This window comes from Eleutherodactylus coqui, chromosome 13, assembly GCF_035609145.1.
Source record: "Eleutherodactylus coqui strain aEleCoq1 chromosome 13, aEleCoq1.hap1, whole genome shotgun sequence".
Lineage (NCBI taxonomy): Eukaryota > Metazoa > Chordata > Amphibia > Anura > Eleutherodactylidae > Eleutherodactylus > Eleutherodactylus coqui.
The window spans coordinates 63,975,992-64,001,030 of NC_089849.1; the positions used below are offsets into that span (position 1 = coordinate 63,975,992).

Below are 25,039 nucleotides of genomic sequence, written 5' to 3' on the forward strand. Positions count from 1 at the left end.
TGTCATAAATACTGTATAGTATCAATCTGAAGCTAAGTGAGATGTCAAAGGACGACTGGGGAGCGGGGTAGAACACAGTAACATGGTCTATTATGTCTGGATCATCAACCCGACATTTTTTATATATTATTCATTGAAAGAAGGGAAAGTTTAAAAGGTAACCCGTCATCACCTGTAAGCGCCTTAAGCTAAGTAATGGGCTCATAGGATAGGACCCGAGGATTCTGGGAATATACTTTTTATATGCACTCGGCTCCCCGTTTCTGCAGGGTCTCTCCTGAGTGTGGGTGCATGGCCTCGTCTCTAGAAGTGCAAGCACACTGTCTGTAGTAGGTCAATTTTTTTTTCCCTCCCATAGGAACGAATAGGCAAATCCTGGCCAAAAAAAAAAACAAAAACAGGACTTGCTGCGACTTTTCTGTCTTGGATCATTGATCGGTCAGAGAGAAAAAATTGCTCATATAAACAAACACATTGAAATTAATGTGTTATATGAAAATGTGAATTCCATCCATATTGCTAGCGGAAGGAACTCGCATGTGAAACGCAACCATGTAAATATGGCCTTAGGCTAAAATTCCAATGTTTTCATTTCATGTAGAACCCAAGAGGCAAACTACAAACTAATAACTAGAAGATCTCTGCTGGCAGGCTCGGGTCTACGGCTCACATATGGTGGGAATGTCCATCTGTCCATGCTTTTTGGACTAAATAGTGGATCTTCTAAAGATCATCATGGGAGCCGAACTCCCCAACAAACTTTCAGCCCTCTTATTCTCTAGAACACCAGCCTCTCTGCCGTTCAAATAATTAAATCTTCTTATGCTTCTTCCTTATCACTGTTAGAATGGTGATCCCTATAGACTATGGAAAAGCACTTGTTCTCCATCAATCACAGCTTGGTTCAAAGAAATCCTTCATCTGCAGCATATGGAGGAACTTGTGGCTGAAACTTCTGTAATGTCTGTAGTGTACAGAGAGACTTGATGACCTTCTCAGCCTTCCCCACATACAGATCTATTTAAAGCGACCCAACTTCTTGATACTCACTGCTGATCTCTTTACCCCTTATCTACCGTGCCGGTACCCTATCCCACCTAAGTCTCCATTGAGATTGCTTGGTCCAAACCAGCAGATCTTCAGCTACACTCTTTCTATTCTTCACTTATAAAAGACACTTTGTTATACAATGAGTGAAAGCAAATGGTTTCTATGTTCTCTTTAATAGGCACTGAAACATATGTCATTACTAATGACTATTAGGCTGGGTTTCTATGCTTCGGTAACTGCATGAAATCAAAACCACACCCAACCGTGGCGGCCAATGGCAGAGACGTCAACCTGGGAGACCCTTTCATGGTGTGATGAGTGTAACCTTTGAGGGAGTGGCTAACTTAGAGGGCATATCTAACCTGAAGCAGGAGAGAGGGGCGGAAAAGAGGAAAGGGAAAGAATGAGCAAGTCAAAACTGGAAGAACAAGAAGAAGAAGGAGAGCAAGAATGAGCGAGAGAGAGAGAGAAAGATAGTCCTGCCAAGTGGTCTTGCCAATAATCCTTTGGTATGCTTACTACATGAAAATATTATTGGCAATCCATCATGTTATAGAAAACTTTACCATGTGAAACTACAACTGGCAGTGCTCAGGACGTGCTGAGAGGCGTAGCATAGCAAACTAAAATGCTGTGGACATAGAGACGGAAAACGCAATGACACTAAGTAACTCACAGGTGATGTTCTCTGGTCTCTTTTTCTTCTCTATCTGCTCCAGACCTATATGACTTCTTCCAGCTAATTCTTGCCTCTGTGAAGTTTGTGACCCAGATGTCTTTGGCTCCTCTGAAAATAATAGCATCACACAATGTCACCTGAAAATAGCGCTACTCCCTGTGCCCCATAAGTAACTTGTACTACACTCTGCCGCCACAAACAAACAGTAATCTACATTGTGCCCAGATATAATATATAATACACTCTGTGACTCCAGCAGTAGATAATACGCTATACCCCCAGGAAAATGATACTACAGTGTGCCCCAGAAATTAAGTTATCATTGTTTCTTCCCTATAAGAGCCTGAATCATCATGAAGACGTCTTCCAGCCACAACTCTTTTCTGCACACTTTCGCCATCTTGCTGTTGCCTCCAATGCCCCCCACACATTAATAGTTCTCAACTATGCAGTCCACAAAATACAACCCCAATTCCCAAAAAGTTGGGCGGCTGTGTAAAATGTAAAAAAACATAAGGAAAAAAAGAATGCAATGATTTAGAAATCTCATAACCATATTTTATTCACAACAGAGCATAACATATCAGGAGGTGGAAGGGAGACATTTATCCATTAAAAAAAACTTAAAAATTAAAAAAAATGTTGGCAGCAACACATCTCAAAAAAGTTGGGTTAGGGCCATGTCTACATTGTATACCATATCCTCTTCTTTTTACAACAGTTTGTAAACGTCTGGGCAGTGAGGAGACCAATTGCTGGAGTTTTGGGAGAAGAACATTGTCCAAGTCTTGTCTGATGTAGGATTCTAACTGCCCAACGGTCCTGGGTCGTCTTTCCGGAGTTTTCGTTTCATAATGCGCCAAAGGTTTTCTCTTCATGAAAGGTTTGGACTGCAGGCGGCCAGTTGAACACTCGGACTCTTCTTCTGTGAAGCCATGCTGCTGTGATGGATGCAGTATGTGGTTTAGCATTGTCTTGCAGAAATATGCAAGGTCTTGCCTGAAAGAGATGTCTGGATTGGAGCATATGTTGTTCTAAAACCTCTATATACCGCTCAGCATTGATAGTGCTGATAGTTTCAATATGTGTAAGCTGCTCGTGCCATAGGCACTAATGCTACCCCATACCATCAGAGCCTTTGAACTGTGCATCCGTAACAAGCTGGATGGTCTGTCTCCTCTTGCAGGACACGGCCTCCGTGGTTTCCAAAAAGAATTTCATTTTGATTCATCTGACCACAGAATAGTTTTCTATTTTGCCTCAGTCCATTTTAAATGAGCTTTGGCTCGGAGAAGACGTCAGCGTTCCTGGATTGTGTTGATGTATGGCTTCTTCTCTGCATGATACAGCTTTAACTAGCATTTGTAGATGTTCACAGACAATGATGATTTCTGGAATTATTCCTGAGCCCATGCAATGATTTGTATTACAGAGTCCTGCTGGTTTTAAACTTGATAAGGACCAAGCGACGTGAATTTTGTTTTCCCCTGTAGCTGGGGCTCCTATGATTGTCCCAATTACAGTGGAAAAGTATGAAATAAAAAAAAAATAGTCAATGTGAATGACCTCCAGAGGTCTCCTATGACATCATATTAGAATATTAGTATGTGAGGCTGAATGGAGACAATGTCCATCTAGTTCAGCCTGTTTCAACCCCCCCCCCCCCCTCACCCCCTTGTTGGTCCAGAGGAAGGCAAAAAAAAAACCCAAGCAGGCATTTGGCTCATCTGGAGGAAAAAAAAAAATCCTTCCTGACTCCATAATGGCAGCCAGAGTAATCCCTGGATCAACATTTGAGATCATCAACCCAGCTGGTCACCTAATGGCTATATCCTGTAATATCATAGCGTATTATGGGGGGGGGGCATATCTTTATTTATATAGTTTTTAAAATACAAAATTAACAAATTACCACCGATGCCAACATAAATTGTCGTCATATGTGCTCTGTAATCTGAAACTATATGAATTATATATTAAAGCGTCCGAAACAAAATGAGGATGCATTCCTTTATTTTAGCGTAAATATACAAAATTACCCTCTGCTAAAACTAAAAATCTGGAAAAAAAAATAGTTTAAAAAAGTGTGTCACAGCAGAAAAAAAAACAGCAAAAATAATTTTGGCAGCTTTACATTGGTAAAATCCACCTTACATCTTAAGACCCTTTTAGACACACTGAGAATCGCTTTAAAAAAAAAAAACGCTCAAAGCCGTCTTTTGAGCGATTCTCATTCTGTCCAAATGCATATCATGCAGTTTTCGTGCACGAGTCGTTGGTCGCTGAATTCTAGCTTGCTAGAATTGAGTGATCAGCTGTTATCAGCCTACTGTGCTGATAAGATTCTCTGTGCCTGTGTCCTGCTGTGAATTCACATGTGACCACTGCGCCAATCAGCAATGGTCACATGATCAGATCCTTCCACACCAGGAAGTGACTGGAGGACCAAGAGCCCAAGAGACAGTGCCTGAAACAGCCAACATGGGAGGAACAGAGGAAAATATACTCTTTATTTTTCTGACATGAGCGGGAGGTAGGATAGGATATTGGGTGACATGGGGACCTAAACCCGGTTACTTGATAAGTCTGAATTCAATGGCTTGACAATCTTTCCGGGTATACCTGGCAAGATTGTCTGACCATGGGCCAATGCAGGTGGACAGGCTTTAAAAGCATGCAGTTAGCATAGTGTGGAAACCCAGCTGTCAAAGGTCACTATTTTGTCCAGTGATTGGCTGCAGCAGTCACATGTCCTGGTCAGCAGCAACCAGGAAGTACAGAGTGGCTGTGGGGCAATTTAAAATGTTTTAAAGGTCTTTTTATACTAGTCGCATTTTCAGACTGATGTAACGTGCACCAATTGATTGATGCACATTTAAATTTTCCTTTACATGGGCTGAAAATCGGCTAACGGGGAGGAACAATCACTAGTACAACCGTTTTCCTTCATAGGTTGGTTGTACATCTTCCTCTTCACACGGGAATATCTACAGCCAGTCAGCAAGCAGTCGATGAATGAGCGTTTGCTTATTGACTGGCCCTTTTACACGAGCAGATTGTCAGGTGAACAAACAAGCCTCATAAGCAGGTCGTGTAAAGGGACCTTTAGGCCGCGTTCCCACGGGACGGAAATCTCGCTAAATGTCCGCATGGAAATTCAGCGAGATTTCCGCAGCGGAAAGCAGCATATCTGCCTGTATTCCACTGCGGGAATCTCTCCCCATAGAGAGGAGAGAGTCTGCAGTGAAGACGGCGATACAATTGACATGTTGTGGATTTGAATTCCGTACAGCATGTCGGTGTCCACGCAGCTTGTCCACAGCGTGGACGAGATTTTTGGAAATCTCGTCTACTTTGCTGCCTAGCCTCAGGCTTTAGAATGCATGCGGAATTTCCGAACAGAATGTCTGCGAGGACATTCTGCCCCGTGTGAACCCAGCCTTAGTGCTTTTGTTAACCTGCCATGCCATATGATTTGCCTTAATTATATTCAGAACTTGTTCCTCATTTTGTTTATTCCTGAAATCCCCTAATCTTTCCTTCTTGCATCCATAGTCATAAGCTTTTTTAAAGGAATACTCCCAAGATATGTGATAAACGTCTGATCGGGGGAAGTTTCACCACCGAGACCCCCACCAATCCCCAAAACAGCAGTCCCATGTCTCCCTTTTCTCGTTACAGCGGGGGTTGTTTCTCCCACCCGCAGTGATGTCAGAATGAATGGAGCTGAAGGAAATAGCTGAGTGCTTGTACTCTGCTGTATTCAGCAGTCCGACTGAAAATGAAGCAGCACTGTGCGTGCTTGGATACAGCTCCATTCCATCTCCTCCTTACTGTGGGGGATACAGCAAGCCCACAGTGAGGGATCATTCAGACAGGCGTGTTTATGTGCGTACAATTGTGCAGACATAACCACGCGTCTATTAGAACGATTGGTTCCCTATGCTGTGTTCACATGTCCGTCTTTTACAGGCATGCAAACGAACATACATGCAGAACATAGAACATGCGTGCAGGCATAGGTCTGTGCTGTGTGTCAATATTCCCTGCGGGGAGACCCCTTGTCACTGAACACTGTTACAGCACTGTCACAGTGTTACGTAATGATGGCACTCCCCGAGGGGAAGTAAAGAATCCCCTGCCACAGCTGTGGCAGAGGATCGCAAAGCTCTCTCATTAAATTTAATGGATGGCTGAGCGCTGCCTTTGATTGATGGAGCGCTCCAGCCAATCAGATACAGCCCTTTCAGCAGGCGGGGATTTTAAATCCCCACCTGCTGAAAGAACCTCACTACACTGCCAGGAGATCAAGATGCACCTGGGCTCGACAGCGGCGGAGAGGTGAGTATATTTATTTTTTTTACACGAGCCAGTGATGATTGTCAGGGAAGGGCTTATATTTAAAGCCCTTCCCTGAAAATCACTGTAGGGGTTTCCGGCAGCTCACTGCTTTCAATGGGGCCGCTGGCAACAGCGGCGGCCCCACTGAAGGCAATGGGCACGGACCTGCATTCACCTGTGGTTTGGCACGTCCGTGGATGCACTGATTTGTGCGCGCAAATGCACGCTCATCTGAATGGGGCCTGAGGAGGACATGGAACAGAACATCTCAAAGGTGATACCCTACTGATCAGACTTACCACCTATCCTGAGGATAAGTTATAAAAATTAAATTAGGGTATATGCCCTTTACAATCAATGGGAGTTGTGTCTGCAGTTACAAATTCTGGTCACTACACAGGGGTCGAAGCGATCTGGTTCTGTTCCACTCCTCTACGTGCTGCAGCGCTAAAAGCGGATGCTCAATTAGCTAACCGGCCAGGATTCTGAGCGGCGGACCACAGTCAATCAACTAAAGGCCCATTTACACGCAAAGATAATCAATCAAAAGATTAAGGTTTTGAGCGATTGTTTTGCATAAACTGCTAATGGACACTAATGTCTATTAGCAGCTTCATTTGCATGTAAATGAGCCTCCAGAGCTGTATGCAGGGAACAACAGTTGGTCTGTTCTCTGAATTCAGCTCCTTTTGTGGTAGCATGGGCTTTCTGCTGAATACAATGTAATCAGCAGTTCCCGTGGAGAATTCAGCACCATGGACAGCAAACACAGCAAGCAGTCTGTGTTATTTTCTCTCCAGCAGAACGATGGATTTTATGCTCACCTAAAAATTATCGTTCAGCCAAAGCGTCAAAGATAGGAGCATTTACACACAACAATTATCGCTCAAACGATGGATTTTGGTCCTCAATAGTATTTCCCTGGAAAACCCATTTAACTAATTGAGTTGTTGTTTACTTATAAATGTATTTATCTGAATCCATGTGGCTACAGTGAGGATTCGTGGCATTACAGTCCTAGTTTAAGACTGAGTGCCTACCTGGAACTAAGGGGGACAAGGTCTACCTGCCAGTGGAGCTTCACCCCCCACCCCACTATATGTGAGTAGATTCTCTGTTACTTAAAGGTTTTTCCAATTCTGATCACCATTCTGCTTAGTTCTCTCTCTTCTCTCTCTCCCCCTTCCCCTGCCAGATCAAAAGTTTTCGAATGAAGTGCACTACGTTGCGGCAGGGAGGGGCCAAAACAGGCACATCACAGTGGGGAGGGGCCAAAAGCTGGGGCGAGGTCGAACGTGATTTGATGCTCGTTCGAGTAACGAGCACTATCGAGTACGCTATTACTCCAACGAGCATCAAGCTCGCCAGAGTATGTTTGCTCAACTCTATTCATTTTTCTTTGCATTTGGTATACTGCCCCTGTTGGGGCTGACTGTTGAAGAGATAGCTCACCACTAGAGATAAGCAAGCGTACTTGTTAAGGCAAATTACTCGAGCGAGTATCGCCATTTTCGAGTACATGCCTGCTCGTCTGAAAAGATTAGGGGGCCAGTGGGGATGAGCGGTGAGTTGCGGGAGTAAGCGGGGGGAAGCGGGGGGCCTCCCGCATCTTTTCGGGCAAGCAAGCATGTACTCGAAAATGGCAATACTCGCTCGAGTAATTTGCCTTAACGAGTACGCTCGCTCATCTCTACTCACCACCCTTGGTTCATGAATGGGATTACCAACTCCTAGTTTACAAAAATGTCCATACTTTCAAGAATGATCTTGGATTTAGTGTGACTCTTGGCTGTTGCTCCCGCTTTCCCGTTTTCTTCTACCTTTTGGTGTTCCCTTTTAATTCCATCATTGGTGCCTGCGAGACCCTAACCCTGTCTTTACAGTAAATATAAAGGAAGGACTTCTATTTCTCCTTCCTGTTGGATCCACCTCTGGCTTTTTTCCCAAAACATTGCCACAACAACGGTGACTTCTTTAAGAAAAGATAAAAGACCACTTAGGTACAAGGCTAATATCTACTACCAGCAACATGTATTCAACATTTCTTGGGTATCATCTTGGAAATGACAACTCCTAGAGCCAAGATACCACTCAAAGCCGAATTACATGCGTGGTATATATACAATTCCTTCTCATAAAGTGGAATGAGCCAGGTCTAGAAGTCCAGGACCAGACTGATTTGCTGCCAGCCCAAACATAGCAATCCCTTCATCCCAGCACGTCCGAGAACAAGGACAGGTGTAAATATAGTAAAGCATTCAGATGCTGCGAGGGAATAGATCAACCTTGAGCGGACAGTAAGAGTACACTATGCGACAACATCAAAGATGAACTTATACACAGTCTGAAAGAGAGCTACAATACAATGTACTTATTACCAGAGGTTTTAAAGGAACATGACTGGACATTTCATATTGTTACTCAATGTTCTAAAATATAATGGAATGTGTTAAATAAAATATGGACTGTTTCATGTGTTTTCTGAACTCATCAGGGGTGAACCCAAAGTCACTGTCAGCGACAAATATGATCATCGACGAGTATTTAGCTGCCCCTAGGATGACGGTCATTCAAGTGACTGTGCTAAAATCAATATGTTAGATTGCTGCTGGCCCTACCAATGACTAAGGGGACCTAGTCCTCCACTCCACCTGACCAACACGTCCACTGTGACAAAAAGTTTGCATTTAATGGTATCCAACTTCTGCAGACTATCTGAAACCTGCAGGTCACACCGTGACCCTATTGACTTCACAGGGCTACAGCACGACCACTGTCCGAGGAAAGTGTCAGCGTGTAGCCCTAGATTTACAATCCTTTATTCTTACTATGAAGGCGTTGCAGGGAAGTTGAGCATTTGCTGTTGTATTTTCCAACAGATTTCTGGTACTTCTCTACCACAAAGGAATCATAAAAAAGTTACAAAGTGGAAAACTTTTTTAACCAATTTAGAACTAAGCAATGTAAATTTACGGCACTTCCCTCCTGGGCTTTAATTCCAGCGGATAGTAAAAATACGACGGGGCTTAAAGCTCCTGCAATCAATCAGAAGCAGGTCGGATTGTCAGCTGTTAGTCACAGCGGAGAACCCTCAAGAGGAAGGGAGGATGAGTTTTTAACCCTTTCTGTCTTCTCCTTTCTTTAGTACACAGCGATCAATTAGAACTATGTACTAACAAGTGGAAGCGTTTCTTCCACTACGGGAGGCGGCAGTCACGTGACCACTGGGATTCCCTGGGACAGCAGAGCTGCAGGGTCCTAGAAGATGGATGTTTTTTCCCGTAACTGGGGCTCCTATGAGATGCTACAGCTACAGTTGAAAAGTGTGTAATAGAAAAAAAATAAATAAATAAAAAAAATGTGTGTTTGTCCCCCAGAAGTCTTATATGACGTCATGGTGGACATAGTAAAAAAAAATTATAGTTACATAATAAAATAAAACACTATACATACTTAAAAAAACAATAGCTGACGCCAACCAAAACAGTCGCCGAATGTGCCCTGTAATTCAAAACCATATATATTATATATAGAGATGAGCGAATGTACTCGTTTTGAGTAATTACTCGATCGAGCACCGTGATTTTCGAGTACTTCCGTACTCGGGTGAAAAGATTCGGGGGGCATCGGGGGGGCGGCGTGGCGGAGCGGGGGGTAGCAGCGGGGAACAGGGGGGGAGCCCTCTCTCTCTCCCCCTCTCCCTGCTGCAACCCCCCACTCACCCACGGCACCCCCCGAATCTTTTCGCCCAAGTACGGAACTACTCGAAAATCGCGGCGCTCAGGCGAAAGAGGGGCGTGGCCGAGTAGGTTCGCTTATCTCTAATTATATATCAAAATGTCCAAAACAAATTGAGGAACCCATTTCCATACTTTATTTTAGCATAAGTATACAAATTTAAAAAAAAAAAAAACAACTTTTTTTTTTTACATTTTTTTTAGCTTTTTACCCCCAATAAAACTAAAAAAACAGAAAAAAAAGTTATAAAAAAAAATAGCCCTATATGTCACGGGGAAAAAAGCTCAGCAAAAATAAATTGGGAAGCTGTAGGAAAAAAAAATAGGGCAATTAAACCACCACATGAGAAAAATCCCGAAAATGTGTCTGTCCTTAAGCTATATAACAGCCTGATCCTTAAAGGGTTACATGGCTTGTCAAGTTTTAAACAACTGATGCCCTGTGTTCATGAAAGGCCATTAACAGTAGATCGTTGGGAGTCCGCCACCCGAGACCCCTGCTGATTAGTTGTTCGCTGGGCTCCTATGCTCCTATGCAGAGCAGATTTCGGCAGGAAGTAGACAGCTCCATTTCCACTGCAGTGGCCAGGCGTGACATTACAGACAAAATTCACATTCACGTCAATGAAAACTTTGCCTGTAATCCGAAACCTGGCTACTGCAGTCGGAATGGAACGATCTACACCCGAGAGCACCAGTCCAGTAAACAGCTGATCAGTGGGGGTCCTGGGCAGCAGACCCCTGCTGAACTACTACTCATGGCCTATCCTAAGCCTAGGCCATTAATATATAAAAGCTGGACAACCCCTTTAATGATTACCCAAAACAAGTAAGCAGTTGCGGTAGTTAAGAAAGCTTCAAAATGCCCACACTATACTTTCTTTGCTTTGGTACTTCCATTACCCAAACAATAAGCCGATATGTAATGACAATCAATTTTTAACTATTCCATCAACATTCGGTTTAAGGTTACTCATTCTTAACACCTAGATTGTTGCTATGTCACAGGTCGCTCCATCTAGGGGTGCGTTCAGAGGAGCAGAATATTTCCGAAAGACGCAGCTTAATCTGCAGCTACGAATTTCCGCTCCAATACCGCATGTCTTGGTGTGGAATCTCTAAGTCTTTGAGTGCACCTTGCAGAAATCCTCCGCTCGCCTGAAAGCGCCGTAACAGACACAGGGCACTTTAGAACTCTGCTGATTAATTTGCTTAGACAGGCGTTTTATATGACAGTGTTTATCTACAGCTTGCCGGAGTGTAAAGCACCAATCTCTGGCTCGGTGTGTGCCAGAAAGGCAGATCTACGGCAGCAATGAGCTGGCCTAGATTGGTGCTATAACGACATCAGCTCCTGACGTAAAGGTCCACCTTACGCGGGACAACTGTTGGGCGCATAAGTGTCCTTCTGCCATCCCAATGACTATTGCTCATGTGCTCAGGGATAGTCGTTTGTTGAATGGATGCAGAGTGCGCCAAAGATCTCTTCCAGACGACCACCTCCATTCATTGCCAACAGGCAGTCATCCAAAGATTGAATGACTCCTGTTCACATTGAGCAAGAAGTTGCTCACTAGTCGCTTCATTAAAGTGAGTTGAAACAAAGTGATTTCTTGCTCAGTACCTACAGACTATTGCCAACAAAATGGTTTGTTAAAGGGAACCTGTCACGTCCCCACAGTACCATATTTTAAGTTCTGGTGCTGTTAGGGGACATGACAGGGAGCAGAGTGAGGAATTTTTCTTTTTTACCCACCCACTCTCTGGTTCATGCAGTGCCCACCACTGAAGATTGCGTCGGTGTTGCAAATCCAACTCTTTCACAGTGCGGTGTGCATGCTCTCCTATACAAATCTATGCTACAGCATGCACATGGTACAGTGAAAAAAAAGCTGCATTTGCAAAGGTGGCGCGAACATAAACGGTGGGCACCTTAGGAACCAGAGAGCGGGTGGGTACATTAAAAAGAAACAAAACCTCCTCAGCAACCTGTCACGTTCCCTAAGAGCACCAGAACTAAGTTTATGATTAGAGATGAGCGATCACGCTCGGATAAGGCAGTTACTCAAGCGAACTCTCCCCCCCCCCCCCCCCCACCTGTTTGGACGAGAATGCATTTACTTGAGAAGAGCGATGCACGCTCGAGTAACTGCCTTATCCGAGCGTGCTCGCTCATCTCTATTTATGATGCTTCCCTTTAAATGTAACATGATTGTAATCCTTATCTAACAACAGACTTGTGATTTACAAAAGCCGAAAACAGATGCATTCTAGGCGGGAGCTGCTGCTAGATTATATTAGGAATTGTCCCAATTGCAACATTTTAACAAAAAAGTGACAATACAGACACATTTATCTTCAGCCCTGCGGCATTTTAATAAATATGTTTCAGACATCGCTCAAATTAATGTTTGCCTTTCCCTTCCTAGGACAGTATTGATAAGTCTGCCTGGATGTCTCCCCCAAGCCTCTCGGTAAACAAGTAGCACATCATTTATCATCTTTCTTGTACCGACACTTCTTCCTGTTTAATATTTTTCTGTCTTGCATGATGTCTAGTTTTCTCTCCCTGTTCTTTCTTTTGGCACTGTATGGGACAGATCTGCAACCCATATGGATTGTATATAGAACTTGTGAACACTTCTGTACAAGCGGTGGAGAACCAGCCTGCAGAAAGCAGCACAAGTGTAAATGAATAGAGGTGACATCCTGCAGCTGTGTATTAGTAAATGTTATACATGTATGCGGTTACTGCAGCGGTGCTTTCACATCTGCGTTGGGGAATCCGCTCTTCTGCTCCATTCGGGGAGCAGGTAAGGGGAATCCATGCGATTGAACAGCGCCGGACGGACCTCATTGATTATAATGGGGTCTGCCTGCTTTCCACGCAGCTTTTGGACAGCATTTTGGGAACCTCCGGATGGTGGTTCTGACGCAGATGTGATACCGACTTTTTTCTGATTTCTTGTTATTTGTGTGCATCATGTCTCAGTTATCGCTGTGCAGAGAGTAAAAACACATTAACCCCCTAGTGATCACTTATACGCCTTTTTACTGGTCCCACTAATGGGCTTTAAACTTGCATATACATCTTTTCAAGGTGGTGTCTTGGCTAACTACTAACAGCCAGGCTCCTGCTCTAACTGCCAGAAGCTGAGAAACCTCACATTCTGATAGTCTGACCCATTACAAGCCACAATCAGTAGCAATTGCAGCATGTAAGCAGATGACAGAGGGAGGGGGCTCTTTCAGTCAATCATCAGCACCCCGCAAAGTACCAAAGGGTCACCCCCATGGCAACCGGAAGCCTGACAAAGGCCTCTGTGTCTGCCATGTAACTTAGCCTATTAAAATTAAGCTTTGAAAAATCCAGTTTAAAAAAAACAAAAAAATACCAATTTTTGTTATTTATCGAGCATGGTGAATAATGTAAAGATAATTGAAAAAAACAATAATGCCAGAAATGCTATTTTTTGTTTTGTTCATGCTCAGAAAACACAAGAGACACAATTTAAAAGTCTCATGCACCCCAAAAAGATACCAGTAAAAACTACAACTCTTTCCGTAAAAAAACAAGACCTCAAATAGTTCTGTTGCCAGAAAAATAAAACTATTGTGGATCTTAGAATGCCCACCACACAGATTTAATTTTTTCTTCAAAAATGTCATTTTAGGGCTCCTGTCCACGGGCGTGATTCCGCCGGTGGTAAATCACCGGCGAATCACGCTGTCTGAAGCTTTCCAAGGGGTCATGTTATTTTTACACCAAAAAAGTGAAATAACAGAATTTATAGAGTAGAGGGGTCCACCACCCCCCCTCCGAGGGGTCCATCCCCCCTTCCCCCTCCGCTAATAGTTATGCCACACATTATATGTACTCCATGATGCCATTAAAATACAGAACTCGTCCCAAAGTAACAAGCCCTCATACATCTATGTCAACCAGTTATGGCTCTTGCAATGCGACGATGAAAACGCCTGGTCCTGTATGCACAAAATAGGCTAATCACTAAGGGGTTACAAGAAATAAGAACTAATAATAAGAGAGATTTATTCAGCAGGTGCGGGGACACAGAAGGGAGTCGAGCCAGTAATTGCTTTAAAAGGTTGTGATGAAAGACAGTTAGGAACCTAAACTTTTGTGTCTTCATCCTCAAAAGCTGCAAATCCAACCCCGCTTCTAAATATACTTCATAGCGAATGATGAAAGAGAGTCTTACATTATGAACTGTCTAGAAACCACTTCCCAAAAAAACATTTGAGAAATGCTTACAACATCCGCCATGAGAAGGTATCCAAGTGAGGCAATATTAATATAAAGCTGGAGATGTGAAAATAGGTGGCTAAAGCGTGCTTAAAGGGGTATTCCAGGCATTTACTACTGATAACCTGCCCTCAGATCAACAGATGATTGGTAAGCCGCACGAGATCCCTGCCGATCAGCTGATCCTCCAGCCTGCTGTCAGTGCTGTGGGGCCGACACCTGCATCGGTGGTCAGGGCCGGAAGTACAACAGACAGCTTCACTGTCTTTTATGACATATCCAGCTTCACTGCACTGACATTGGGCTGGAGGATCAGCTGATTGGCTAGGATCCCGAGCGGCAGACCCCCACTGAACAACTATTGATGACTTATCCTGAGGATAGGTCATCAATAAATGCCCAAAACACCGCTTTAAAGCTACACTGAATGGCCACTTTATTATACACCCCAGCCCTTTTATGTTTGGAGCTTCTCTATATGGAAACTATACCTATGACTCGAGTGAGAAACAAGTGAGCAAGTTTTCCGTGAATCGGTGTCAGTGTAAATTCACAACAGAATGGTTAAAAAAAAAAAAATATTTGAGAAATTTAAGTGACTTTGAATGAGACCTCGTTGTCGGTACTAGAATAGCCAGGATTTCATAAACTGCCAATCTTGTGGGATTTTCTCATGCAACGAATTTGAGAGTATGCCGAGATTGGTGTGATCAAGAAAAAACATCCAGTGAAAGTGGACTGAAAAAAAAAAAGAGAGAGATACATGTCCATCCAGTTCAGCCTGTCCCCCTCCCACCCCCAATATTGATCCAGAGGAAGTCGAAAAACACCAATGAGGTAGAAGCCAATGTTCTTTATTTAAGAGGAAAAAAATTCCTTTCTGACTCCAATCTGGCAATCAAAATAATCCCCGGATCACTGACCCCTCTGAAGTGATTAATGATTCTAACATATATTGTATCACTCAAGGAAGACGTCCAGGCCCCTATTGTACTCTTTTATCCAGTTCACCATCACCACGTCCTCCGGCAAAGAGTTCCATAGTCTCACTGCTCTTACAGTAAAGAACCCCCTTCTATGTCGGAGTAGAAACCTTCTTTCCTCTAGACACAGAGGATGCCCCCTGGTTACAGTCACGGTCCTGGGTGTAAATTAGTAGGGTTATCCATTTCTGCATGACTCAAGGATCACAATGGAGATTAATAGACTATTTGGTAAAACGCAGTAATACCACCATATTGTAATGATGTTGTGGTATTGGTCAACTCTAGCACCAAGTATGGGACTCAAAAATTGTGTCTTTCACTAACAAAAGTGATAGGTGGCAAGTAAATGTATTTTGGAGAAACCATGAGTTCTGGGGAAGGGGGTTGGTGTAATGTTTCTCCTGCCTATTAACGCTTTCCAATCCACTGTCTGACCTCTGAAGACATTATGATTTAAGGCTGTACAGCTCCGATGTTGGAAGACGTCCTTCGGGGTTCTCTTACTGTATATTGCCAGCCTCTCTGCTGTCGGAGCCTATCCAACGTGCCACCTCATGCAGTACTGGCTTTAGCCAGCAGATAGCGCTGTCGTATAACAGCAGAAAAAGAGTAAGCCCCCTAGGAAAACCAGGATACAAATTGGATTGGAAAAGGTTAAAAGGCCTGTTAAAAGGTCATATATTGACTCATAGGGTAGCTACCTTCCAATAGGTGGCGCTGTGGAGGATTATCCCATACTTGTAGGCAGAAAAAAGATAACCAAGTTACTTGTCATCATAATGACTTGTACTGCAGCTTTATCACAGATTCAACTAATGCAAATGTATTTTCCATAAAGCATCTGTCTGGTGGCGATGCCCGTGGATGTAAAGTCCGATGAGCTGCGTGGACGAGATGAAAATGTTACACTAATTTCCTGATAACTTAAGCAACATCATACAGGGATTAAAGTCGCCTTATTTTCCTCAAGGAAGAAGTGCAGAAGTTATTTTATATTAATAGCTTTTTTTCCTTCTAAAGCCACTACTTTATCATGTTATTCTTCGGAAATAAATGACTTACTTTTGTAAAGAAAATTGCCATGTAAGCTGAAGATCTCTTGTAGGGAAGCGCAGGCAAGTTTCAGTGGACACCGACTCAAATTATTTGAATGACTATTACTACTATTATTTACATGTAAATGAGTTTAGCTTTTACATTTTCATTTAAAGTGAAGCTTCCATTGTATAAAAGTAAGCTAAAGCAATTCTCTCCAAGGAGAGAGTGGTAATAAATGCATAAAATACTGTCAGGAGACATCCGCTAATCATCCTGGTGTCATGAGGTGCACAATTTGAAGCAAAGCCAAAGGAAAAATGGATATACATGTATAACAGCAATGGAGGCAGGATGACAACCAAAATGTCATTACAACCTCCGCCATATATATGTATTGTACACTGAACCATCACTGCATTAGGAAGAAGTGACACGTGACATCTTGTGAGGAGTACCGCAGTACCACGCGATGGCCGCGTCACGATCCACTGACAATATTTTGCAGTCATGGGTGAAAGTGGTGACTTGAGCGACTTTGACCGCGGCAGACTGTTGGTGCCCGGAGATGTGCTGCCAGTATTTCTGAAACAATTGCACTTGATGGCTGTTCCCGAACCACAAGAGTGTGCCAAGACTGGTTGAAACATGGATAGACAACCGACAGAAGATGACAGGCCACTTTGAGTGCCATGTCTGGTATTTCAGCAACAATGTGCCACAGTAGACCAAATAACAGCAGTACAATAGTAGGGAAGTTTGACAAGTTTTCACAATGACCATGTTGTATCTTGGGTTTGACTGGGGTTCAATAGCCGAAGACAGTAGAGGGTGTCCCCGATGATCCCATGCCATTGCCAACAATATCCTACATGGGCCCAGGAAAGAGGTCAATAGACCTTGGAAACATGTCAGAAGGTTGGCTGGAGTGACGAGTCCTGTTTCCTGCTGAAATATACGGATGGCCAGGTCCACATCCGATGCAAACAGCATGAAGCCATACCACATTGGTGAATCCATTCAATAGGTTGGTGGTGGTGGTGTCATGGTCTGGAGAGCATTTTGCTAGCATGGCCTAGGGCAGTTGGTCATCATACCACAATCCTTGAATGGCAAACACTACAGACAACTTTTAGATGACCATCTGCCCCCATATCTCAAGGAAGTCTTCCTCAACTGAAGTGGTATCTTTCAACAGGTCAAAACTCCGAGCCATGGAGCTCACATCACTAGGGAGTGGTTGGAGCAACACAACAATTAATCCCCCAGACTGTTTGGCCCCCAAATTCACTGAACATGTTTGGGATATGCTGGAAAAGGCTGTGAAACCTGCTCCCACTGATCTGCAAAATACGCTCCAAATTACAGAGCTGCTGCAGCAGGCATGGCTTGAGCTGAGTATAGAGGATGGTCGACACCTTGTGAAATCTATTTCCTGATGTCTGAGAGACGTGATCACCCAAAAAGGTGGGCCAACCTGTTATTGAGTAGGCTCTCCTATGGCTAATTTCACACAGGTGAGCACAATATCGGGATGTCAAACTCCGGATATCCCCATGGATGAGAGGCGTTTTTGTGTCAAACACACCTTCCATCGTTTCAGGGAAGTAGGATCGGCAAGTGTTTCCCAATGTCTTCAATGGGATGGGTTTTCCGGCCTCATTGAAAACAATGGACGATGCATTCCGAGGGAACACCCAAAAATAGGACATGCCGTGATCATCCCCTCCCCCCGTCTGGCATCGCACAAATCTTGTGCAATTTTCTCGGCCATGTGGAAGCGTCCTAATACTGTGATCATTCAGTATAAATAGTAGACATAAATCAAAACTTAAAATAAAATTGTTTTATACATGGACCTCTACGTATAGAGTCCAATGGAGCATGCCAAAAATATTTATCAGGGTTATACAGAAAGAACCTCAATATACTGGAAGAATAAAGTAGTAGAGTAGAGGCTCCATGGACCTCTATGTCAACCTTATCATACCTCCCTAGAAAATAGAGCTGCTATAAGGAAGAGCACAAGGACCTAAAATGCAATTTTTCGTAATACGCATATATTTGAGGTCAAAAGTAAATATAACATTCTAAACCACACGCCAAGAGTCCAATACAGATCCGGCCCAAAATCACAAATCAAAAAGTGCAACATGCCGTGCCATTTTATTCAGCACGTTTCAGGCAGGATTCCAGAAAGACCCCATTACATCAGGAGAGCAACAAGAGGTGCGAATGTGGTCTTACAACAAAGAAGGGCACTTTTAAGTCTAAAACCGTAGCATTTATCTACTTCACCCACTGAGGAACATGCCGATGTGTACTTTATTCACATGCTATTTTTTGGATCATTAGCCTCTCGTTTCTATTAGTTTTCAATTTTGTTGAAAAAGTTTTCAAAATGCTGGAAAAAAAAAAAAGCAATTTGGCCAAAGTTTCACTATCGTTTTTTCACCCTGCACAGAACAACATAAATAATGTTATAGTACAAAAGGTCTTCACAGATCCAGTAATTTGTTTTACCTCTCTTTTCATTTTGGAAATAGGTTTTTAGGATATTTACTACTTGGGATTTTTTGAGCCTTCACAAACATTGAAATTCTAGAATGTGGTATTTCGTCAGTCATCCATTCACAAACGTTCCCCTCGGGTATTGCCCAAGTCATCTGCTGGGCAGCCAACATTCCTTACACAGGGCTCAACCGAGAAATCTACAAAGATGGACTAAAACTCTCATTCCCAAAATAGAGTACCTCCTACTCAAAGAAATTACATCAACAAGTAAAACAGCATGAGGACAGTGCCAGCAACCCCCCACCAATGTACCACCCCTGGGGCACATGTACCACAACTTCAGAGCCTGAGTTCGGATGACTGTCGGCCAAACCCAACGATTTCGGATAAGCATCTACTGGGTGAACCGACCCTCCTGACAGCAGATATCAAGGGAAAGAAGGCTTGGACTTCAACACGCTAACCATTTTGTCGTCCAAGGAGATAAGACGCTGCTAGAGATGTCTGATGGCGGCTTGTGGCCCCTTCACACGAGACGATTATCATTCAAAATTGTTCAGGCTCTTGCAGGAATCTAATTGATGATCGTTCCATGTAAACGCATGCAGAGACAGAATGAACACCGCTCAGCTTCTGCATGCAGAAAACTGAACAGCGCGTCATTCAGTTTAAACAGCAATGGAGGTTGGAAGGGGGAAGCGGGGAGGAGGCCCCCCGGCCGGCTTCGTCTCCATGCTGTCAGTACTGTGAGTGATGCCGGTACTCGCTCCGGTGTAACAGTACTGTAGGGAGCATCACTGGGACATGCTGCCGGGCATCGTTTGCCCAATAGCTCGTCCCGTGTTAAAGTGCCGGTGGAGTAGCTGCTGTCAAACACATAGCCGACTTAACATAGGATCAGTAAAAGGTGTCGTTGTACGCAACATGCTACTGAAAAGACAATGCACACCTGAGGCCGGCTTCACGCGGGCGAGATGCATAAATATAAATACCATTCTTATGAAAGGCGTCATACACACGAGCGACGTTTTCCAGGTGACGCCACCCTTAGGTACTCACTCGATTTGGATCAACCATTTTACCGATTTTCAGTCGCAAATATTTCTTCAAAAAATCTGCCCTGTGTGCATATAGGATTCCCCAAACTGTATTTTCACGTTGTGGTCAAAATGCGCGAACATGCCCAAAAGAGCCGACTGCATGGGGCGTATGGTCCGCAGCAGATTTTTCAACAGACACATTTATTACATGCAGACTTTGGTGCTGATTCGCCCCAAATATCACCCCTCATTCAAAGAGGAGAAACTCTGCAGTATTAGTTGATTTTGAACCGGCGCGGCAGGTCCAACTGCGCTGCGGATTTATGGCCAAGAATGGATGAGATTTCTTGAAGCATCCTCTGCATCGCTTGAACGGTACGGCCTCATGTCTGCGGCACCCGCACATTATTCATGTGGATATCCGCAGCGGATTAACTGTGAGTTGTCGTTAAAAGGATTTTTTTTTATTGCTTGCGGGAGATCGCCAATTGCGTTTTTTTTCCCCAAGTGGATGTACGCGGATCATCCGCACGGAAAAAATCTGCAACCCCACCTCCCCGCATCCCTGATTTTAGCCTTCAAAAATGCAAATGTATTTAAATGTATTTGCAGCCCCCATAGAGATGGAGGCACATCCGCGCGTGATCCGCGATAAAATGGAGCATGCTGTGATTTGTTATCCACGCGTGGCATTCGCAAATCATTAAAAATCAAGTCCGCAGTTGTTAAATGAAGAGGATGCCCCATGCTTCTCTATGGGCGGCTTGAACTGCGGATCACCCGCGCGGATTTTGCGAATCAAATCCGCCCGTGGACGTTGCGCCTACGGCACTGCGGATTTTCTGCAGGTAATTCTGTTGTAAAAATTTACCAGCTCATTTGTGCACGGCCGGGTTCGTGGACTTATTACAAAGCCATCATTTTTATAGATGGCACACGATGCCATTCTTCTACGTCTGCGCCGTTATAAGCGGGCGGCCCGGATTTCTGCCATGAATCTGCACTTACGCTGTGTTCGCCCAGAAAATTTTGCTGTGAAATCCGTGGATAAGATCCGCATGCGGAGGAGCCCAGCTGAGCGGGCCTCAGATTTCTGCCTGTGAGCGTCTGACAGCAGTTTTTAATGCACCCCATCATTGTGAAGGGTGAGGAGGTGCGTTAAAAAGCAGCAAAATAGAGCAGACAGCGCTCAAAAATCACAATGCTAAATAATCTAAAGCTGCGTTTCAGCACATGTGTGTTAACCCTTAGTGGATGGAAGCGTTATGCGGTGCATGTGTGAGAGCGGCCTGAGGCTGGCTCCACCCAGGGTGGGTTTTATCGTGTATTTCTGTGCGCAATTCCCCCCATCACTGCGAGGAGGTTGGATTCCGCAGTGGAAACGGTGATAAAATTGACACACTGCAGAATTGCGCACCGCATGTGAATTCTCGCACGGGTTTTGTGCGGATCATTTCCATAACGTGTGGATGAGATTTTCAAAATCTCATCCACTTTGCTGCTACCGTAAACGCCGCGGAGTCTCTGGGCGGAAAGTCTGCGTCGAATCTGCCCTGTCCAGACCCCCGCCCCTAAGAAATGCAGATCCTGCAGTTTATTCGTGTGCCGTATGTGACGCCCCCCACGGCCGCACGCTCACAGGCGCTTTCTGCCTGGATTCAGTCCGTATCGTTTAGGGCTCATTCACACCAACATGCACAATTTCGACCTGTGAGAGCACCGTGTTCACTGCATGTTACATCTGCGCATCCGCATGGCATCCTATTACAACACATGCAGAGAAAAAAGTCAAGGCGGCGCAAAAAAACCCTAAAAACTAAACACGGATGTTCAATGTGTCCTTTTTTGCGTCCTTGAAACGTGCGGCCGATGTTTTCTACGGGCCAGTAAAACACCTCGCACAATGCGCACGCGAGGGCCTGCGAGTTTTCCCATTGCCAATCGTCTCAGGCCAGCGACACACGAATAAGTCAGATTATACGTGCGGCAGACCTGTGCCCGGCTGGCGTCATTTTCTGTCATGCAGATGGCTCGCTGGAAGGTATGCGAGGTACAGATTTTTTGCCCCTGCGCCATCGCTCATTGATGACGCGGAATCGCAACTTTTCACAATGCCAATTGCGGGTTGGGCAGCTTCCATTGACTTCAATGGAAGTCATCCATGGAGAAGCAGCACGAAAATGGAGCATTACAGACGCAGAAACGCGGCCAGTCCGCTCTTTCCGTGCTGTGGCTTCGGCCACAATGGTGGCAATAACCGCAGCACAGCTCCAATGTCCCCCTACAGCCCCCCAAACAGGAGGGACGGGGTCTCCACTGGTAACCGAGTGAGCTATACAGCCTGTGGCTCCCCACGTGTCGTGGGACTACAACTCCCAGCACCCCCTGCTGCTATCCCCACACGGTGCACATTCCCGCGCTTTCTCTGAGGCGCCCCACTATAACACATTGTATCTCCTCACTGCTTATAACTTCTCTCGTGTAACCGTACACATTCCCTCACTCCCCCCGGGGTCCTCTCCTCCGGGCTGCCCCTCATCCGCCTGCCTCTAGCCGCCATTTTGTTGCAATGATTCGCAAGAAAACGAACACAGAATTCATTCAAAAGAAAGCACCCAACTAAACCGACTCCATACCGTCCTCCACGGGGCTCCTCGCCGCTATTTTACCGCCAATATCGCCACCGGTAGCTTCACGCTTAACACGGGACTTGTTACGATGTTTACTCCGGCACCTAGGAGGACACCAACAGATCACTCCGCCACGGATCTTTGTTCTGTAGTAAACGCTGTTCTTTTACTATGGAGCACCGTATTTAGTATTTTCATCTATTTTTTAAAATAACATTTAGTTTGTGAATTTTTTCGATAAACGCTACTACAATAGAATATATTTGGGACTATATTTTGGGAAATGGCGGAGTGATACAACAGGGCCTCTGAAAGACGTGTTTTTTTTCTCCTGCAAGACGTCATTGATGGGCAGGTCCTGTGGCGGCCATGATTGATGTGGGCAGTGTAGTTAGATGGGGGTTGAGAACACAGTAGGGTTTTTTTTAATGAGCACAGAGGGGGCAGGGTGATATACATGCTGTATACAGGGGAGAAAGGCTTTAATTGGACATTTCTGGATTTTGTTGGACACAGTAGAATCAGATTTTGCTTTTTAAATGGTGACTCGTCTGTGATCACAATTAATAAATATTTCCTTTAAAGGTACTTTTACATGGAGCGATTATTGTTCGAATTCCCGCGATCCAGCGAGAATCTGAATAATTATCATTCCGTGTAAGAAGGCCGTCCACTCATGAACGACTGATTGTTGCAGCCCGCCCGCCGCCATTCGCGGTAAACAGGCAGCCGATTGTAAGTGAATGACTGCCTGTTTACACGGGCCGATCGGCATTATTTGTGTACTAATTTTATGTAAGAATTTTACTGAATTCTGATTTGTTTTGTCCCAAATCCAAATGCTTACTTGCATTTTGTGTCTTTTCAATAAAGATCTGAATAAAAATGGTAAGTTTTTCTTTTTTTACATTTGTCCACTCAACAAAAAAACAGATCTAAGGGCTCTTTCACATGAGCGTATATCGGCCGCCGTTTTCATGCCGGGCTAAAAAGATAGTCTTGGAACTATCTTTTGGGCCAGAATACGTTGGCCGCTGCATGGGCTCCTATGGGAGCTAATGGCAGCGGCCGGAGAAGGGAGGTAGTTTAGCAGTGTGACTGCTAAACTCGCTCTTCTCTTCCCCCCCCCCCCCCTTCTGGCTATTTGCAATGGGAGGGGGTGGGACTGGGGGAGAAACCAAGCTCCGCCCCCTCCTATTGCTGGCTGCAGACAAGGGGAGGGGCGGGTGCGTAGCTCCACCCCCGTCCTGCTCACTCCCATTGCAAACAGCCAGAGGGAAGGAGAGAGGAGGTGAGCCGGGGAGGCAACGGCATCTCGGCATATATGCACCAGGGCCCGTGCCGTCTGAACAGGCGCACAAATGTTTGATTTGTGTGCCAGTTCACGCGTTTTTACGGCGCTGGTGGGCGCACGTAAAAATGCCTACCGCCATGTGAAAGAGGTCTAAGTGAGCAGCGCTGTGTTAGCTGGGAAAAAGCCAGTTGACTTTACTAAGTTAAGGACAATTCAATATTAGGCCGACTGCACACGGCTGGATTCGCATTGCGGAATCTGGAACAGTCGTCCACCTCCGGATGCCGCAGCCAATACCGCCCATGACATGCTATTGAAAAATACTTTGTCCTGCACACGAGTAGAAATCAGTCACGATTTTCCGCTCACGGAGGAAATATCGCAGTGTGTTCTATTTCTAAGCGGATTTCGTACAGACAGATTCCATTGAAGTCAATTGAAGCCGTCTGACCCGTGGCTCTTTTGCAATTGATATTGCCGAAAGGTCGCGGATTCCATGTCATCGCCTAGTGATAACGACGGAAAAGCAGGAGTTTAAAAAAAATCCATACTGCGCATATCTGACGGCGAGCTGTGCGAACCATCCACAGTACAGAAAAGAAGAAATGACAGGTACACAGGGATGACAGCTGGGCACAGGGTCGGATGACAGCTGGGCAGAGGGTCGGATTCTGCTGAGGGTACCCACATTGCTGAATCCGACCCATTCATCTGCAGCCGGCCTTAGGCAGGCAGGGGGTCTACGGGGAAAAAAAAAACGGTAAGTGGTCTACGGGGCAAAAAAGTTTGGGAACTTTTAGACAAAATGAAGAGTTAAAAATGAATCAAGCTATTCAGATATCTATTTACACTACTGCACATACCAAGTTTCTCACTATTAACGTTTTTTCTATTTCTCCGGCAGCCCTTTACGTCTCCTTACCGAATTCTCAGCAGAGCCATAAGGAGGGAGCCAGTAGCTCATAGATAACACTCAGACGTTCTCAGAAGAGCCATTGATTGAGTCTGTAATCCAACATTGTCAGGATTCCATGCGAATAGACAAATTCCTATTTCATGCGTACTAGACCTCCAATATTGGTCCGTCCCCTCCACCTGCTCTACTCCACTGTGACATTTCGCCATTGCATTAGCAGACATGTTCTGAATATAAAAAAATAGAGCTCAACTGTTTAGAATGTTTTCGGGATGCAATATCATAATGTAATAAGACATAAGCCAGCAGGTAGGTCTAGCTATAGTAGCAGATTTCAGGCCAAAGACCTCTTTTAAAAAAGGGTATTTATCAGCTCTCCTAATTGAAAGAAGCCAGCAGATGCCACTGCCAGAGAGAGCATGGTATATGTTAATTGGAGTCGTATTCATATATTCAGGCATACAGGGAAGGTTGTAAATCACTGAGCGACACTGCCTGGACTCATAAGATTCAGAGATACTGAAACTTCCCACACAAAATTATGTTTCAATCT

At 44.6% G+C, this 25,039-nt stretch overlaps 1 protein-coding gene across 2 annotated transcripts in view; it reads right to left on the minus strand.

The window, feature by feature from the left end:
* Positions 1-22,370, minus strand: part of ZNF335 (zinc finger protein 335) — an 89,850-nt gene extending 67,480 nt beyond the window's left edge. The window contains exons 1-2 of one of the 2 annotated variants that reach the window (XM_066587861.1): positions 22,283-22,370; positions 1,727-1,837 (exon numbers count right to left, since the gene is read on the minus strand). The gene's annotated coding sequence lies outside the window, so the exon portion shown is untranslated. The remainder of the gene's footprint in view (positions 1-1,726; positions 1,838-22,282) is intronic. The other variant, XM_066587862.1, reaches the window with a different exon arrangement.
* Between the last annotated feature and the right edge of the window lie 2,669 nt (positions 22,371-25,039).